The sequence below is a fragment of the Corvus hawaiiensis genome, chromosome 9, assembly GCF_020740725.1.
Source record: "Corvus hawaiiensis isolate bCorHaw1 chromosome 9, bCorHaw1.pri.cur, whole genome shotgun sequence".
Classification (NCBI taxonomy): domain Eukaryota; kingdom Metazoa; phylum Chordata; class Aves; order Passeriformes; family Corvidae; genus Corvus; species Corvus hawaiiensis.
In genome coordinates, this window is record NC_063221.1 from 14,658,586 (window position 1) to 14,678,377 (window position 19,792).

The following is a 19,792-nucleotide window of genomic DNA, read 5'->3' on the forward strand; positions in this document are numbered from 1 at the left end:
CTTTACCCGACATGTCATCATTTACTCCCTCAGCCCTCAGAGAACAGCAAGATAGCTGAACTATCGATACAGTAGGAGAAATAGACAAGGAAAGTAAACGGTGATATTTTGAAATTAATGATGTAGTTCATTTGATGCAGTGCATGCCTTATAACAAAAAATCTAGAGGGAAGAGCTTAATGGAATTTTGAAAATCCCTGCATTTCAGTCATAGACTGATGTCATTTGTGTATATTTAAGGATATGTCTTACATGATCTGATGTGGTAAGTTTATGCAAACAGTACTTTACACACACATCAAATGCTTAACTTAAAAGAAATGCCCCTTTTCACTCCTCTCTGGGTTTGGGTATGTTCATGTGTGTGCATATACATGCATACAGAGGGGCTAGGAACTGGTACCCTTTTTCATTAGGTAAGTGACATTTTCATGCTGGTACAGCATATATCTATCTTCTTTCTGGCAAAGCTGTGTGCCTTTCAGTCAGCATCTGACTAAAGATCAATGAGAGAAAGCTTTTTGAAGGTGCTTTCAGGTCCTGCGGCAAGGGAGATGATCAGAAAGCTGCCATAAGCCTCGGACCCACTTGACAAATGAGGAACTATTTTGGTGCTCTGTAAACTGCTGTCACATCAGTTAGAAACACTAATTAGAACTACTTTGCTGTTGAAAGTGTCCAGTGCATTAAATACCACTTCTGCTTATTGCAATTAGCTTATCCATTGACTTACACTTTATACCACAAGACTATCAGAGATGGAAATGCATAAGGGATTGTTTAATAATTTATGAGGGAAATTAGAACTGAATGGCAAATAGCTTTTGCCTGCTACCCTTTGACCTTTCATTCCTTGCAGAGCATGAAACTCACATGTGAAATGTGCTCATCCTTGGTTTTGTCTAGCTGGAGAAGAGTAAACAGACCAGGATGCACAAGTAAGCAAACTTCAGATTGTCTTTTTCTCAGTGATGTGGAGATAAAATGATGTGGGTAGCTTCTGAGAAGCAATAGGGCATCATGATACCACACAGTCTGTCAAGAGAGAATTTTATGCACTTCCTGTACTGTTCTCCAAACTGGTTATTGACAAAGCAGGGAGATTTTGTTCAATAATTTATACCACATGGAATTGGTGATAATTTTTAATGCCATTTTGTCTTTTTACAGACCAAATTTTCAAATGAAACAATCTAGTGTAGAAGTGAAGTTGTAAGGGCTGAGACAACTTCATATTTTTGTTTTAAAGTTAAGTTGTGAGTCCAGAATATTTCAACATGCCTTAGGAATAAGAACAAGGAAGCAAAATTTTCTCATACTGTAAAAGCCAGAAGTAGTCCAGCCATTAAGAATGCCGTGACTCTACATTGTACACAGAAGTTTTTAGCAGAGAGGGGAAAAGAAAATGTCATTCCAAATAGCTAACTTGCAATCTAGCCCACAACATAAAATCATGAGGCTTTGTTCCTCATTCTGCTTTTGTTACCTTGGTCTAAGCACTTATTCTTTCTGCTTGGATTCCCACTGATGATATTAGTTCTTAGTTCTGCTGCCAGGGTGTTAAAGATCAGGACTTTTAATTCGTTATTTTAAATATAAGATGGCAATCTTACCACCAGTCATACTTCTCAAGAGCTGGAATTATTTTCTCCTTAAGTGATTTTTGGGTTTTTGTTCTCAAATTATTTTTGTTCTCTGGGACCAGTCCAAAGAGTGTCTGTGTTCTGTTCCTTAGAAATTAGTAAGGTATAACTGTAATGCACAATTTTTTTCCTAAAGTGCTCTTTTAAAGATGCAGACAGAAAACATAAAGCAGCAATAGACAGTTCCATCTAAAAGCTCCTAACAAGAGTCACCTTCAATGTTCTGATTCCAAATATGTGAAATTCTCAGTTTCTTCAAATTCCTTCATATGCCCATGCAATGATCAATGCAGAATATCTGCCTGAAGCCCTATATTTCATCAGGCTGCTCCATACAGAAATAGTTCTGAAAAAAGTAATTACTATTTCATTTTCAAAAACTTTAAATTATAGAAGATAAAATACTATTAACAAAGGAACTGGCATACATGCACTTACCAAAATGCAAGTATAAATTACAGTTTAAAATGGTTTGGTTCTTTGAAGCTATTTACAAGTTCATTTTTTTTTTTGTGTTTTAGGGAAGAAAAGTCTCTGGAAGAGCAGAATAGAAATGCGAGATCTCAAGCCCTAACTGAGCCTCCTCAGCCTGCTAACATCAGAGACCAAACCAGGGATCTCATTTGTGCCCTTCACTTTTGCTGCCTGTAACTGGGAGAAGGGAGAGAATTGGTTTGTTTTTTAAAATTAGATTAACTAGAAAACCAAACCCAAAGATGATGCAAAAGACCATATCTTAGTGTGACTTGCAGAGCTGTCTGAGGTTTGCTTTGGTTTGGAGCAGTTTAGCTCTTTGGTCCCTTGAGCAAGTTGCACTTCCTTCAAGTGGCTCTGCTCTTCTGGCTACCATAGCAGGAGCACAATGCAGACATCCATTGTTTAAATTTCTTTTCCAGAAATTCATTGTAATGTTGAGAGTTTCTGCCCATTAGGGAGGTCCAGATCCATATGGGAGTTATGGAAAACTTTTGAGGTTCAGCTGTGAAACCGCCTTTGCCACCGGCAAAGTTGCTATTGATGCCATTGGAGCCAAGAAATAATGCCTGGGCAGGAGGAGTGGAGTGTGTATGTACGTCCCAGCCTGAGGCTTTGCTTTCCTTCATTTCTAATTGTCTGCTGCCTTCTTTTAAGACTGGTAACCTTAGATCAGAGGGAAAAAGAGGATTATTTTTAAGCATGATGAAATTTAACTTGTAATTGCTGTTTCCACAGCAGCCAATTGAGAGGTAAGAGCGTAGCTTTACCAGGCAGCTCCTAATCTCTAGGATTTACAGATGCTGAAAATGAGCAGGAAATCAGGGCAGCAGTGACCTACCTGCAGTGCAAGTGCAACACTCACTCAGATATTCATGCTAAAGACACAACATTCTTAGCAAACTTTGTCTCTCCTGTGCAACTTCAAAAAAATCTCATGGTTTGATGTTTGTGTCAGGTTTCACATAGTATTTTTCAGACCCTGCATTGTATTTAATGTCAGTTTTGGTATCCCTCTGCTTGAGACAGGGTACCACTATATATTTCACTGCTGGAAAGCTTCAGCAGGGAAGCAGTAACTTATGCACTGACTGCTTCCCATGAGGTTTCATGTTCCTGTAAAATCAGATATTTAGAAAAAAGCACAGTATTAATTTAACTTGCTCTTTCATGAAACTGCTAAGACAATCCCTGTAAAAAGCAGCACTTCTTCAGATGTCCCGTGTCTATGGCATGTGCTGCAATGCACATTTTCAGAGCCAGCACTGATTTGTGTTTGTCCTTCATTTAAAGCCCCTTTATGGTGGCTGGCTAAATATCTTCAATTCTAAGAAGCAATTTGGTTTTCCTACACCACACAAAGTAAGTAGAAAGTGTGCTGTCATGTGTATGGTACCCATTGAAAGCCTCCCCTCACAGGAGATGTGCCATGCTGGAGAGTTGATCCCCCACGCAGCCGTTTGCTCCTTGGAAGCAGTAGGTGCTCCCAGCCCCGAGCACGGATGCACATGCTGCTCTCCCCTGAACTTGTTTATCTGCCTGCTGTTTGCCAGCAATGCAGGTGCAGCACATGGGCTGCTCAAGGCCAAATGAGAAATGTGTATGTGTTGGCCAAGACTATTGATTCAGAGTTGCTCTGGCACGAGTGTAAGTGTTTTCTGTCCTAGGGCATTGGTAATGTTAATCAAATTCACATGTACTTCTCAGAGTGATCACTGAGCAAATCTTAAAAGGCTCACCACAAGTAGCATGTTCTGAAAAAAGTCTTTGTTATTGTCATTCTGTTCACCAACAGCTTTTCTGCGTTTGTGTAATCAACAAATATCTAGATGAAGTATTGGCAGTCTTTTTTTGTGTAATCCCAAAGAAAACATGAAAGAGGAGGTTATAAAAGTAGCTTTAGATAATGTCCATTTCATGATATCAGGGGATTTTTTTGTTCTGCTTTAGACTTTTTTTGTGATTTTTTTGTTTGTTTGTTTGTTTGTTGCTTGTTTTGCATAGAAGACTCCTAGCCCAGCAGGGAGAGTTTGGCCTTTTCCCTAGGAAAAAAAGGTTTATTTGTCAAATATCTTGGTTTGTGTTTCCTTCCCCACTTGCTACTAATTTTAACATACCCCTCACTTGAGCAGCAATAAAGCTTCAGGTGACTGTGGGTGTAAGTGTGGCCATGTCCAAGAGCTGATGCAGGGGCAGGGAGCTTGGCCACTCAGGTTTGTGCCTGATGGGGGTGTCTGGGTGGTCTTTGCCCCTCTTCTCCTGCTAGAGGGCAGGATGTTTTGAGGGGGACCTCTCCAATGCAAGGTCCCCTCCTGACTGTTCCCAGGTGTTCTTCCATGGAGTGCTGCTGGGGCTCCCACTCCTGCTTGTGCCCCCCGTGGCCAGTCTTATCCAGCTGCTCTTGGTGCTCAGGAGGTGTAATTACATAGTAAGGTTATTTTTCTAATCTGATAGAAAATAGTTAATATATTAATTTTGTTTCATTTAACTAGTGTATGTATTAAAACTCCCAGCAGAAGCATGCATGTCTAGGACAGCCCAGTTGAATGCAGTTGTCTTGGAAGGAAGAGGCTGTTTGTAAATTAGAACTGGACCAGGGGTAAGTCATTTTATGCTCTGAATTAGTGGGACAGCCAAACTCTTTGTATCAGCTTTCCTTGCCTGAGAAATGCTCTTGTGAACTTAGTCCCTTATAACTTCTGTAAATGGAAAAATTCCTGTGAGAATTTTAAAATGGTATTTGAAAATAAATATAGGGTATATAAAAATACTGAATAAGCAGCTGAGCAGGAGAAAACTCTAGGAAAAATTACTATTGTGTAAAGATATATAGTTGCAACAGTGGACTGATATCCAATAATTTACTACTAAGTTCTAAAAACCAGATGACTGCAAAGTGTTTGCTAAACCATTCTTTTTCATCTGACGTGTGGTTGGATTATATGAACTGACTCACCATTTAAATGGGGCTACTGAGATTGGTGTGTTATTGATTCAAACAATCCTTGACCTCAGGGATAACACTTGCTGTAACAGAGGAAGCTGGCTTTTAGAATCCTACATCTCTCTGCACCTATGTTATTTGACAATACTGAAAAAAAAAATAATATTAGGGAAGCAAAGAATTAGTTAATACTGGCAAAGTCAAGCAGCTTGTTTGATGAAATAGTGCTGGTACTCTCCAGGAGAAAAATTGAGAGGTGCTGAGACTTTAGTCCTTTGGATTCAAACTCTTTTCAAGAAAAGCTATCAGTGGGCACTTGCCAGGATGCCTTCAGAACCTTTTCTTTTCAGGGAAACCTCAAAATAGCAAATAAGTAATGTAGCAGAGTGATAATCAGTCTTAATTAACTGAAAACTTGCATTTTTTTATTTTAAGAATATCATCCCTAGGCATGTTTGTAGTCCAGGCACTATGTCTACCTTCTCAATCTGTCATTCATCAAATTCTGAACAGTTATCAATCTCCAGACATTAAGCAGGTAGCCTGGCACTTGCCCAATAGGTAGTGGATGATACTGCAGCTGTTGAACAAGTACTTCATCAGAAATTATTCTTTGGCTTTTTATCAGCTTTTTCAAATCCCAGGTTGCAAATCAGTTGCTTCCTTTTTAGTTACATGCAAGCAAAATGAGATGCACCTGAATACTTTTAAAAATAATTACTTCTAATACTATTTACCAAGGCAAACATTCATCCATCCTCATGTGTTCCTCTGTAGACTATAGCACTCACTCCTTTCTGACTCTTTCATATGCAAACACTGACTGTGTCATAATCACTGAGCATAAGTCCGATAGAAGCAAAATCTGATGTATTAACAATGAAAATGTTCTTCTGAATAAAAGCATGGATTATCATGGAATTTTTGCTAGGATTATGCTAAGAGCCTCAGAATTTGTCTCTGAAAGACTTATTCTTCTAATCAAAGTGAACATCCCATTTTTTCTATGTCTTTTTCCTAAGCAGGTTGACGAATGATCTCTTTATATGTGCAGCTTTTCCTAGGCGCAAAAATTTCACTAAAATCATTTGGGGAAAGGGCAGTTGGCAATGTCTTATGGGTGATCTTGGTTTAGTCTCTCCAGTGCTATTGAAACAATATGCAGACTGGGTTGGTCTTTGGGAACCTGAAATCTCCCACTCTGAATGGTGTTGTGAAAACAAATCCCTTTTGGTGTGGGAGTATCTGCACAGAACAGCTGATGTGGGCTCTCCTTGCAGAGCACTGGCTGCCATGTTCACCCTACGTGGCTGCAGGTTCCATGGTGGGAGGGAGTCAAATGTGGATCCCGGTGGGATATGTGTGTGCTAGGTTTTGGAGATACTTCTCTTGGAGTTTGACAGCTCTGAGCCTTTATTTGCTGACCTTTTGAAGGATTCCTAAAGCTGTTAGTCAGAAAGCATTAGTGTTAGATGCTGGCAGTTGTGAATGGGTTACTTACAATATGTTTCATTTGCTTTTACATGCTTAGATGATGCTTTACTAGTGCCAAGTGGTGGCAGACCAAAAATTATCAAAAATGGGTATGAGATGGATTCAAGGAAATGCTGTGTGTGCTGAAATCTTGCTTTCCACTCTGGACACAGGACCACTGTTCAGTGTCACTGCAGTACTGATAACATGTCATACAACAGGCCTGCCCATGCCCACAAAATGCAATGGCGTGTCCTACTGCCATCTGAGACTCAAGTCAAGGCACAGTCAGACAGCACAGTTCCAGTGCATTTTTCCTAGTGTGAACAAAATTCGGTAAAGTAATCACAATAATTCCTAGATGGATCAATGTAGCATAAAATAGTAGCACACAGATCAGATGAATCATATTGAAGCTGACTCCATGCTGACGGTGAAATGCTTTCACTTCAGCAAATTCTTGAAGCACCTCGTTTCCTGTGAGCTAGATTATTTTTTCATAAATTGTGGACAACAAATAAGATGAGTTTTAGCCCTTGCCTTTGTTGCTGATCTGTGAGTAATGGAGGCAAAAAGAGCAATCTGTTCCAGAGCCTCCACAAAGTTTTCCATTGTTTGGGGAACGAATCGGTCCATTCTCTACGTGAAAGGGAAAGTCACTCTTGGGAGCTTGATTTGTTGCAATGATCTTCAATGTATTGCACCGCTGGTGACATTCTTGCTGATATTGGGGTCCTTTGTGTATTTTGTATCAGTTTTATTTTCTTTCCAGGAAATTGACTTCCTTACATATGTAGGTGTTTCAATCTTGGATCCTTTTGAGCCCAGAAGTGTGCCTGCTAACATGCTTCAAACCCAACTGCATTCACAGTGGCACAGAACCAAGGTATGAAAAGCTTGTGTTAAGGATTTCACCCCATATTCCTATTGCAGAGTTAAGTTTCTTCTTAAAACTAGTTATATGGGGAATAAAGAGTCATTTGGGAGCTCAGAGTGGCATTTGGAAGGGCATGGCTTCTGCCATGCTCAGGTAGTTCCTAGACTGGAGCTGGTTCAATGTTTCTTCTATACTGAGACAGGACTAAGAGAAAAATGTAACTTGAGTTCATGTGATTTGCTAAGTACTAACCTGAATGCCCACTCCTCCCCAAGAAGAAAGATCTGGTTTTACAGGCAATTCCTACCTGGACTGTCTAAATCTAAAATAAGTAGTAGGCATCAGCATTAAGAAACCTTTAACAAGAAGAAAGAAAATGGAGACAGAATTGAGAAAGAAAGGGGAGGAATTTTGCAACCACTGGACTCTGCCTAGCAGGCTGCAGCTCCCTGTGAGCACAGTGGGGGTTTCCTAGGGCTGTGCGATCAGTTGCATCCTAGAGTCCATGTTGGACAGCCCTGTGATCTGGCTCCAGCAGTGTTACAACACAGTGGTGATAAAGGAGGTAGAGAAAGGTCTCCCATGAGGGTGGTAAGATGGCTTTATTCACATCTTGTCCCAGTGCCCTCAGAAGCAGACAAAGAGAGACCTCGTGGTCTGAGTGCGGGATGGTTTTGTCAGGGGCCCGGGGGCGGTCCCTGGGTGGGGTTGGGATACAGGAGCCAATAGGGAGAAACCGAGGGAGTGGCCAAGGCTGGGGCAGGGAACAGGCGGAACATTGCATCACAGAATGAGGGGTTAAGCGGCTGCCACAGAGGAAGAGGGAAAGGGAGTGAAGAGGAGGTGAAGTTAACCCATAATGGCAGCTTTATCTACAAAGGTGGGGAAATGGAGAATGCTGGGATTTCTTTTTTCATGAAGATGAAGAGCAGGTTTATCTTTTCCCTTAAAAGGATTATATTGCATATATATATAAAGTCATTCACCATTGTCAGGTGTTACTGTAGCTCCTGGATAGTGAGCAAGAGCTCATTCTTCCAAATACCTCAGGACCTTGAATAGGGTATGTAAAGAGTGATTAAGGAAAAGGTGGTAGCCACCATTCTTCATTGTCTAGCAAAGTGGATTGCTATAGGAACTGAGTTGAAGGCCCTTTTGGGTTCAGAGGTAGGCATTTTTGCCATCTTGTATAGGACTATTGATGTATTAGTCGCTTCTCAGCCCAAAAAAAAAACCTAATTAAATAGCTTCTCATTCTGTGGCAGCACAGGCAAAGGCTAGGAGGACAAGGCTCATGCCATTATCCTAACCTCTCTCTGGAGTCAGCAGAGTTGCAGTCAGTGGTGCTCAGCTCAAAGCTTTCATTGTCTCCTCCAGGATCTTGCCATTCTAGGGGTTTTCTTGCATGGTTAGACTAGCTGGGTGCAAGTAAATCCAAGAGGTCAAGGTTCCACACAGCATCTCTCCTGTGACTTGGGGAGGAAAGTCTGAAGTCTCAGCCTACTGGCTGAGAAATGGCAGTGTAAAGGAAAACTTACTTTCTTTAAGATGGCTTATAAATCTTAGCAGTTTTAGGGCAAACTCACCACAGACTGAGGCCACCCTCAGTAAGTTTGGGATCCTAGACATTTGCAGTGCAATGCCCCTACTGGCCCCTGTATCAAGCTATGCTGAGGTGGGGTGTCTCTGTTTCTGCTTGTCAGGACATCTGTGACTCTCCCAAGTCCTCCTGTTGCACCTTTTACACTTCATAGAGCATTTCTGTTTGCTGCATCCTACAGAAATGCCCTGGTCTTCCCGGGACCAGAGCCCAGCAGCTCCCTGCCCCTTGCCTGCTAATAACCCAGTATGTGCCTCTTTCAGCAGGGGGAAAAAGGACTTATCCAAAGCTTCCCAGCATCTCAGGAACTGTGCAAAGTCGGTGCAGGGTCACTGGTGTAAATTCCAGATGTCCTCTGGAGGCTGGAAATGCCTTCCTGAGCCACTTCAGCTGAGATGCAGCTGAGTCTGATCCATCAGCTTAAGAGACTGAGAAAGGCTTGTGAGAAGCTGCTGCTGCTGAGGAAGGAGTTAATTTTTCTCCAATTTTTTTTTTCTTTTTTTGTTTTGTTTTGTTTTACTTTTCAGTTTTTCTGTTTGCTCCTCAGAGAGGAATGTGGGCTCAGTTTACAATGAGTTAGGACTAGATCAGGCTCTTTTTAAAGAAAAGCCTGAGATTCCAGGGAAGGATTTTGTTCCTTTTGTCTGCTTTTCTGTAGAAGATGCTCATTGAAAGGAGAGTCTGAATTTCAAGAGCAGTTCTATTAGAGAGGTAGAAAGCAGCTCTAAAGCTTGACTTTGGATCCTGATTTCCTCCAAAGTCTGCTGAAATTGAGATTTAGGCCTGCCTAATGAGTGCTGCTCAGAACTATGCCATGCAGAATATTTCTTGGTTATCAGGCTCAGTTAACTCCTGGCAGCTTTTGGTGGTCGTTTTGAAGCACATTCTGTGGGGTGTTTTTTCAGGGGTCACTCAGCAGTGTCTCACTACAGAGAAGAGCACTCTTGAACTCCTTGGAAAAGCTATGAAATTTCATACACTGGCTGTAACCCCAGGAGACTAATCCAGCCCCAAACACTATCACTCTTAGATTTGTGTTTCATTCAAGAAGTCATGAAGCAATCTATTTTTCTAGGGGAAAAAAAAGAAATCATTATTTTATCGTCATTCTGAGTACTTTCCATAGGAACAAAATTTATCAAAAATGCCTGAGATCTTTGAGAAATATCTCAATTGTGCAGAAAAGCATTACATTGATTGTGAACTTAGCCTTTCTTTGGGTTTTTCTGCTTGTCATTTTTACTTAAATACTAATATTAATGAAAACCTAAATGTGCCCTTTTGCTATTGCCCTTTATTTTGCTTTTCTGTAAAGATCGCTCATAATCCTACAGCTATCTTTTTGCACTCAAAAAGGTTCTTTTTTCTTATTACTGTCAGGATAATAATGCTGCATCATTCCACCTAACTACCAATAAATAGAAATGCAGAGCCATGGCATCTATTCAAAAGCATGCAGGCTCCTTTGTATGTTTTGGTATATATAAATACATCTTTCAACTTGCAGCTGTAGTACAACATCTGAATTAAATCATGACTTATTCTTTCTATTAAAGCTGTGTTGTCCTTGCCATTATCCCTTTTTCCAGTAAATGAGTACAATGAAAAATTGATTCTAGCTGTATTGGACTGCAGCAAAGTAACAAAAGATGATTGTTACATTGTCAAAGTCCTCTCTGCATCCATAACATAAGAATTGAAAACACCTGTCTTTATCTTCTCAATCAATATTGCACCTGAGTCACATTTGCCTGGAAAACACTTTAAAAGGTGTCCCACTGTATGTTATTTAGATTTAACAAATGCATTATTCAGGCTGTCTTCATTTATTTTGATTACCTGAGATTGCTCTGCCATCCCTGTGAGTTATAAAAAGCCTAATATTAAATGCCACACTAGACTAGTATGTCAGTAACAATATCAGATGACTTCTCTTATGTGAAGCAGTGTGACAGCTGAACAAGTACACTTTGTAAAATGTATGTGGAAAACTTGCATTCAAGGGGGACATTTCATGTCATGGCATGCCCTTCCTAAAAGGTAGAGTAGGGCAGAGGGCTTCAGTTAAGGGAATGCCTGACCAGTATGACCCAACTGGCAGTAGATTTGGGGAAAGTGACAGTGGACATTAGTCTGCATTTCTAGAAAGGATAAGCCAGAGTTGGTTGCCTAAGGCTGTCAAGTTGTGCTTTACAGACGTGCTTTCTAATACTTTTAACAGGCAATGCTTAAGAGCAGCTATTTTACTGCATGTCTCAATAACAGTCTGAAACTGTTGAGCATCGAGTAAGAACAGAGAAATAAGTGAGCAGCTCTAGAGACACGGCCATCATTTCAACATGTGCATTTGCATATTCAATCTAATGCCTCAAGTCAGATGCCTAAAATTAGTAGATTTATTTGGATGTGTGGAAATAATTGTAATTTGTTTCACAGCAATCAATTTGTGATGCTTTGATTTCCCTTTCTACAGAATTAAATTATTAAGGGGCAAATATGATTTTCAAGATACTTTTTATCATTCTCTCTGCTTGAAGTTTTGGCAAGTTTGACACACTATAACCCACCATTCTGCCATGAGTAATAAATATTAAAAATACCCCCTATCAAAAAACAAATTAAGTATGAGAAGCTCAAAGAAATGAGGGACAGCAGGCTAGTACCTTGCCAGGAAACATGACCATAATAGGGGTCCATTTTCCATATCCACTAATTATCTGCACCCATGTGAGACAGTAGTAGCTGTGGTCTGAGTGAGGAGAGTGTGTCCCTTAGGTTCTGTTGGGAGTGCAGGGGGTTGGATGAAGGGTTGAGCTGTTAGCCTCATGGCTGGAGGTGCCTTCATGCTCCTCCACACACGAGGTGCCTTCATGCTCCTCCACACACAGACCTGCTCTCTGGCAAGTCCCATAAGGCACAGGCTAATGGGAATTGCAGCAACTCTATCCCAGCAGAGCCAGTTAGGGCTGCTACAGTGGTGCTCAGAACAGGGCATTTGCTCCAGGATTTAAGGCTGCTAACAGGCCTGTCCTAGGCAATAGGGAGAGATGATAGTCATCTGAGTCCTGCTCCAGCTCCTCAGTTCCCTGACCAGACCAGGAGCAGAACTTGAGGCAGAAAGGATGTTCTTGCTATTCAGAAGAAGTCTTGAACTACACCTGAATTGTGTTTGTATTGCCCCCAAGATGCCTGGTGGTGACCCACAGTGACATGACACACACTTGGGAAGGAGGAGAAAGTTCATTCAAGTGTTCAAATTTTGGTCAGTACCTGAGGCTAACTCGTGCCAACCCCAGGGAAACCCCTGAGCTCCCCATGTCCTGAAAAGCAAGAGGCCACCCCTGTTCTAGCAGTGAAACCATCAAAGCCCCTGCCTACGCCTCTCTTGCTTTTGGTAGGAGTACCCATATTTTTTTCCATCCTCTGCCCTCATTTTGTTTCTCTGTTTAAAAACCTTGCTTTTTGTTTTAGCAGAGGAGTAAAAACATCTGCTTAAAAATTAACTTCAAAGCCCTTAGTCATTGCACAGCTACAAGCACAGAAATATTCCCTCTCAATCTTTTTTAATCTTGGTTTTATTTTTAAATTTATTTTTTAGTTTGTTACAGCTGAGCACAGAAAGACTGGACTGATAAGTCCAAGCTTCACCATGCCTGCCCACAGCCAGCACTGCAAACTTGCCCTGCTGCTGCAGCCTGCCCTGGCACCACTCCATTCATGCCCCACTGACCCATCAGTCTATCCATGATCCAGGAAAGCTGTGAGATTTCCTCACTAGTTTATGCCAGCTCCTCAAGTCCCAGAGGGGTCAGACCATGCTGTGGGTGTGTACATGAGGACACCAAAATGAGAGGGGAGCAGAAGAGCCCATGCAAGTGCAAAGCCTTGTCTTCAGCTGTCCTGGATATTTAAGGGGATAATTCAACAACATCTGAAGTTTGCCTTGGTTTAGAGAAGACCCTGAGTCCCAGGATGCCTCTGTCAAACGTTTTTAACCTTTAACTGGCAATATCACATTGATACCTTGATGGGAGCAGGCTTTCTCAGGAGCTGTGTACATATCTACTGCCAGCACAGCTTTGCTGGTGGCATTTTGGAGCTTCTACTTCTGATCCCAGCCAGACCAAAGGTAAGGAGGAGAGCAAGAAATAAAAAATTACATGGAAAAAGTGTATCTAGATCTGGTTAAAGGCTACTCCTATTGGAAGTTGGCCTCTGTGCATCTATCTGGCCCTCCCTCCATGTGCCTGTACCCTGCACAGAGGTGTACACAGAGGATATCTCAGCTGCATTTCTTCCTCTGCTCAGGCCATGAGTGTTCAGGAGGCTCTGCCTGCACCATTGTGGGGTGGTAGGAGGGGGCTGCATACCTGGATCCATGGGAACCTGCAGTCCTGCTGTCTGCAGAAATGAGCTGCAAAGCTGCTGCTTAGCTCTAACCCTTAATATATTCATGTTTCCTCATGAATGCAACTAGAGGGTGAGCTAAAAACTGAGTTTATGATGGGATTCTGGCTTTCATTAAGGAATTTTGTACCTATTTAAAAAATATATGCAGGAGCATGTTGCTGATTATTTTGAAACCTATGCAAATTTATTGATTTGCAGTAGGAAAGGCTTGCTGTGAAGTGTAAATTAAGCCATTTAAATCATCTTGCATGGTAACTGGAGCACCGGCTCTGTTTATTCAATGAGTTAATACCCTATTACCTGCCACAGTTTTATAGTTGCACTTGTAATCCTTGCTGGCCCAAAAGAGCTAGCTGCTGTCCTCCTGCTTATCTTTGCCAGCAGATAACACTCCTGCTCTCTGGGCTGGGTTTTGTTTGTTGCTGTTTGATGGTGTCCCAAAGTGTCCTAGCTAGGCAGGACTGGCTCCACTCAGCAGAACAGGACATGGGGACCTCAAGAAGGGGGCATTCTGCAGAGCCAGGACATCAGTGGTTGTGTCCAGTTCTGCTTCTGATTGCTACAGATCACTTAACAAATATCTCTCTATGGGCAGAGTTTCCACCTAAATACTTCTGCCAAGTGTGATCAGGGCTATATTTGGTTTCATTCCCATCCCAAGTCACAGTGGGTCAGATGTAATTGAAGATTAGGCAGACCCTAAATTTTTTTCATGTCCCTGCATATGAACATATGGAGGCAGTTTCAAAGATAGACCCAGGGATATATTAACACATAAATCCTGTAGATAGCCATATTGGTTCTCAGGCAAACATACACATGAGCATGTTTTCAGAAACATGGAGCTGAAATCTGAGGTAGTGAAAGATGTTCTCTGGAATCCCTAACTGAAGTTCTGCTCTCAAAGTGGGGGATAGCACAAAGTAACATGCCAGATAAATGAGGGCTCCTTTAGCAGGCGCTCTTCACTAATTGAAAAGTTGAGGTGAAAATTTTCTGTGGTGAAATAACTTTTCCCTTCACCTATGTTTTATGCTAACATCGTAGTTTAGGCTTTTAATGAGTTGCTCTCAAATCTGCTTTTTCCTAACAATAGAACTAGAGTCATTCAGTAATTGAGGGGTTATTTGATACACGAATAATGCACATATCCATCAAGGCAAAACCACCCTGACTTTTGAAGGCCTTGCACATGATGCCTGTAGCATTTGCCTGTTTAGAAAACTACAGGCTTTTAGGGTAACAGACCATGGGCTGAGTCAAGTGATATTGAGTGGCTCAAAACTGTAACTGAGTCCTGGTAGGCAGTGCTGCATCCATTCAGGGAAAACACAATGTTCTAAAACTTCCAGATGAAACAGAGAAAAAAAAATTAAATGCAAATGTTAAAATGCATGTTTTAGTTCTCACATTTTACAAATTTAAGAGGTGCTGAATTTTACTGACAGTTTTCTTGGCAGCAAGCGAATTCCAAAGATGCACATGCAAATATTTGTCAAAACTGAATTTTCAATTTAGCATGCATAAGGATTACTCCAGAAGTGCTGGCATACTCACTTGCTTACAGAAGAAAAGTAATGTCATGTGGCATGTCTGGCCAATCACAGGAAAACTCTGTATTTTTAATTTTAAATATTCTGATTAATCCATAGAGTAAAAAAATATAGTGAAAATAAAGTCACTGAATATATTTGAATAATAAATTCAAGATGGTGTGATTGGCTTATATATATTCCCCAAGCAAGGAGAGACAAAATTAATCAAATAAATTATTCATTTTGAATTATTTGTTCAGATCTGTTTTTACAAGTAATGCCTAATAGTGGTATCTGAATTTTGCAGTTTGCTACAAAAGCTCTTGTATCATGTGTCCTGTTGTCCTGATACCCACTGCTTTGTTTGGGTCTGACTTCTTCACACATGTGCTCTGCATTTGCTGTGATGGTGTATCTTTTGTGAAAGAGTTGCTAAAAGCAATTAGGCCCTTAGTGGCAGTCACTGAAAGTCCAAGGTGCTTGTTGACCAAAAGTTATTAGAAATGTAATGGTGCCTATTTCCACAAAATCATTACAACACAAATAGCATTCCTCTGCCTTGGCCTCTGAGCAGAATTAGATTCAGGTTAGAGTGCATCCGTACACTTACCCCGAGAAGCACTCAGTGCTGCTGTCCTAATTGCACCCCAGATATCTAAACCATATTTAGAGAGAGGATTTAATGGCTCTGCTACCAAAAGTCTGTTAGTCTTTCATTGCATTTGTTTTCATCAGAAAAACTAATCACTGTGTTCTCTGAGATAAATACACTGATTAAAATATAATTCTTCTTTCTTTGATAGTGGTGTATGGTACTTGTCTACAGTCCTGTTCCAAGCTCGTATAGGAGGGAAAGCACGAAGTTGAACTACTTAAGCATATATCAGTATTCTGCTGTTAATAAAGCCCTGCACTGAGAAGGGGACAGTGAGTTGCTAAGCAGAACTGTGCCTCCTTGGCAGCACAGTGCTGGGCCAGGAACAGCAAACCACCCCTCGTGGTGGATGGGGAGCTAAGTGTATGCAGGCGGACTGTGGGGCCTGCGAAGGGCAGCGTCTGCAGCTTGCCTGAAGCCCCAGGTCTCACTGCTTTTGTGAAGCAAAGCAACAAGGTGCTAGAGAATCATTTTCCTCCGTCTGCTAAAGGTGAGTGGTGGAATGACAATTGATGCTGCAGCACAGTCTTGCTGAGGGGAATTTAAAGTGATAAACAATGTGTCTTTGCTCCAAAACCCACATGTGAAGCTGGGGGCTTTGAGCAAGAGCCTGCCAGCCACATCCTGCTGCCCAGGCAGCAGCCAGAGCTGGTGCAGAGGGGGACTGTGACAAGACTGGCAAAACTTGGAGCAGTATGGTCAGCTTTTTTCATAAAAACTGCCAGATGATTGTGAATTTCGTTGCCAAACATGACTGTATTTGAAACACAAAAGTGCACGAATGTAAGTGGCACTGTCATCTCCCTAAAAATCACATTTTTGGAAGTCTGTAATACTTGTTCTGTTCCATATGTGGAGGGATTTTTATGAAATGTTCCAGGCAGAAAGTGAAAAACTCTGTGGTATACTGGCACGATAAAGCTATCTTGCATGAATGCAGTGCTTTCCACTTAAAGTGACTTGCATAAGTGGAAATATTATCCCCATTTTGCTGATGAAGAAACTGAAGCCCAGCATTTCCTTTGAGTCACATCCAGTGAGCAAGGATAAAGCCAAGAATGAATGTGCTGACATGCAGGATTTCCCATTGCCACCAGACAGGTTGTCACCACTGAAAATATTTCATTCTGACTTTATAGTTGTCTTCTCCCTGATTAAAGCACCATCTTACTAACCACTTTATTTCAACATGATAGAAAAAACGAATTGTCTGTATTTGTGCCAATCTGTTCTCCAAGACATCTCTTAATGTGGAGGGAGAGTTTGCAAGCTCCACTTGCAGTGACCGGGCACAGCAGAGAAGAGGCCATGTCCTAAATTAGCTGATGCAACTGGTGCCTGCACTAAATCTGTATCTGTGCAGGTCTATGATACATGGAAGGCAGCAAAATGTGGCTCCTGGAAGACTTATGTTGTCTGTAAGGAATCATTATAGCTTTGGTTAGAATTGTTAACAATTCAGCAAAATGATACGAGACGTAATTATGTGAGCTATTGATCAATGCATATTAAGAAAGACCTCAATTTATAGGTCATTATGAAGCATTATTGGGGCCTTCGAGTGCATCAATAAAATCATTTATTTCTTCACATGGATACTAAAGAAGACTTAGAAAGATGCCATGTGCAGAAAGCTGCTTGTGCCAGTAAATTATATTTACATCTGCTGCATATGGATAGGCGGGATACAGGCCAAGTATGTGATGGTGGGAAGCAGCTTGCTGCTTCTGTTTTGGGAAAGTTCATCACGGTTGAAATTTTGGACAAATTAGATTCTGAATCAAACTAGAGAGACAGCAGCAGATGAGCTCAAAACTTTAGTTGCTCCAGAAACTCCATTCAGAATAATATACTATCTCACGTGTCTTGTCTTTCCATCAGAGTTTTGAGGACATTTTCTGGTTGCCGATGGGAGCAGGGAAAAAGAGAGGATCTTGCACTGAAAGGGAGAAAAACACACATAATCTGCTTCGCTCTGAGTTTTGTGTTTGGAAAATGAGGACATGGAAGAGGTCCATCTTTGCTGCCATTTGGATACAACAGCAAGAAAAATTAGAAAGGTAGGAAAGTCAAACTACGCTAGAGGTGAAACTGGTCTTCTGCACTGGTTTGTGACCAAACACAATATAGATGATAGATAAATTCAACTATAGTTTTTGGGTAAAATGTAAGGCTCGGAGATGAGGGATGCGGATACAAGCATTTTGTACTCAGAGGCAAATGAGTGCAGTAATTTCCCTGGTACAAAGCCAGAGCTGAACAGACATCTTCCACAAGGTCTTCTGGCCTGGTTTTCCACCTTTTTAGGCTCTTGTCCTGCTGCCACCTCGCTCCACTAGGCAGCAGCTGGGGACTGGTGGGGAGTAACCTGGGGTGTTACAATTAGGATCCAAGGTTAGACTTCCACCCCAGGACTTCCCCTCGGGGAGGAGCTTCCCCTGTATCAGGAGGATTCCAGGCAGGAGCTGCTGAGGCGTGGGCAGAGAGCAGCTTTTTCCTTTCCTGGTTGTGCGTTTTGTTCCTCTGGATGAGCAAGAAGCTGGATCTGCTTCCCAGTGCTGTGCCCAAGACAGGATGAAAGCACCCTGACCAAAGGATCCCTGCAGCGATGCAGCCTGAATGTTGCTGTTGCGAATCAGGAACACAGTGCAGACCCTGATGTGGTTTTGCAGTGCAGAAAAAGCAGCCTTTTTTTTTTTAAGAGAACGTGATAAAAATGGGCTGTGGCTTAATCTCCGCACCTGAGGTTGGATTAGTGACTTAAGCAAGCAGAGCTACTGCTCTGTAACCCAAATAATGTCTGAAATGCAGCTTGGTCGAAATGGCTGCACTGCATGCTTGGGGAAACGTAAACACAGAAGGAAAGGGGAAAATGAAGGACTTTTCAATTACTGTGCTGATAGTTTGTTGGCTTGTAGCTGTTCCATACGGAGAGCTGGCTGAAAGGTCACCAGGTGCTTTCAGGGTTGGCTGCTGACAGGTGAGAGGTGTGTTAAAGCGAGCAGGCTGTACGCAGCTGTCCCTCACTTGCTGGGCATGAAAGCCCCACGTGGTGGCAGAGGGGCTCAGGGGCTTCTCAGCATTGCTGCTGCTGGTGGAGTGCACAACAGGGCCCTTTTGCAGCACTCGGCCCCTTGCCTGTGTGCAGCAGCACCTACCCAGCTACCAGCAGCCATGGCTTTGTACAAAATCATGGACACCAATTGATCCCTGTGCTGCCCTGGTCAGGGAGCCTCTGATATCAGCATGGAGCATCCTGCAAGGATGCCACTGCCAGCCTTTGCTGCCCAGGGCATGCCTGTGGATTGTCTCACAGCACCTACCTCTATTTCTCCTGCAGTTATTTCACTTTAATCCATTTTCTGAGTCAGACCCAGACAGTGACAGCTCACCATAGTAGATCACAAATGGTGAATATTTTGCAAATCTAAAATAAAATTTGCCGGCCACAGATACAGGGTGGAGACCAAAGGAGAATGAAGACCCTTTCCCAAGCCCTTGCAGGACATGTGCTGCTGAGGCTGGAGCAAACCTGACTCTACAGGCAGACTTCTGCCTTAAACTCAGTGGCTCATGGCAAGTAAAATTACCACAAGCAAGTACCACAGTAATTTGCAGAGGTAAATGTTTACTTCACCAGTAAAATGCCAATGTCTGGTGTAGTCCCCCGAAGTGCATACTCCTGCTGATGTCACTTGTTTGTGGCTATCCAGTTTTGAATTATGTTTGCCTCTCAAATTTAATAATTTTGACGTTAATTTCAGCCTGTTCTTGACAAGGAAAGTAGCTAAAAGGAATAAATAAAAAAAAAATTAGAAAGGGGAAGAGTGAAATGCTCAGGCAAGGTTAATAGAAAGATACTGCATGGCGAGTTACTTAGATTTCGAGACTATTGAGAATGTTAACATTCAAGCGGATCTGTTCTGCCCAGAGAAAGGAACATAGTGGCAACTTAGCAGGGACTGAAGGTCCTGCAGCAGCCAGTTTGTGTGCTCTTGGAAGGTGGCACATTTAGGTTAAACCAAAGGGCCTCAAAAGAGATAAAACAATAATAAAAATTCTTAGAATAGCAACTGAAGAATATCCTAGGTATTTTCTTTCCGTGCCATCAGTACAATGGCTACAGCTCTTCAGGTCAGCCTGGTGCAGGTAAAGCAGCCATAAAAGCCTCTGAAGTGCTG

At 41.9% G+C, this 19,792-nt stretch overlaps 1 long non-coding RNA gene across 1 annotated transcript in view; it reads left to right on the forward strand.

The window, feature by feature from the left end:
* The first annotated feature begins 12,297 nt into the window (after window positions 1-12,297).
* Window positions 12,298-19,792, forward strand: part of LOC125330438 — a 35,857-nt gene continuing 28,362 nt past the window's right edge. The window contains exons 1-3 of the long non-coding RNA XR_007205529.1: window positions 12,298-13,140; window positions 15,760-16,101; window positions 17,493-17,671. This is a non-coding gene — a long non-coding RNA (uncharacterized LOC125330438). The remainder of the gene's footprint in view (window positions 13,141-15,759; window positions 16,102-17,492; window positions 17,672-19,792) is intronic.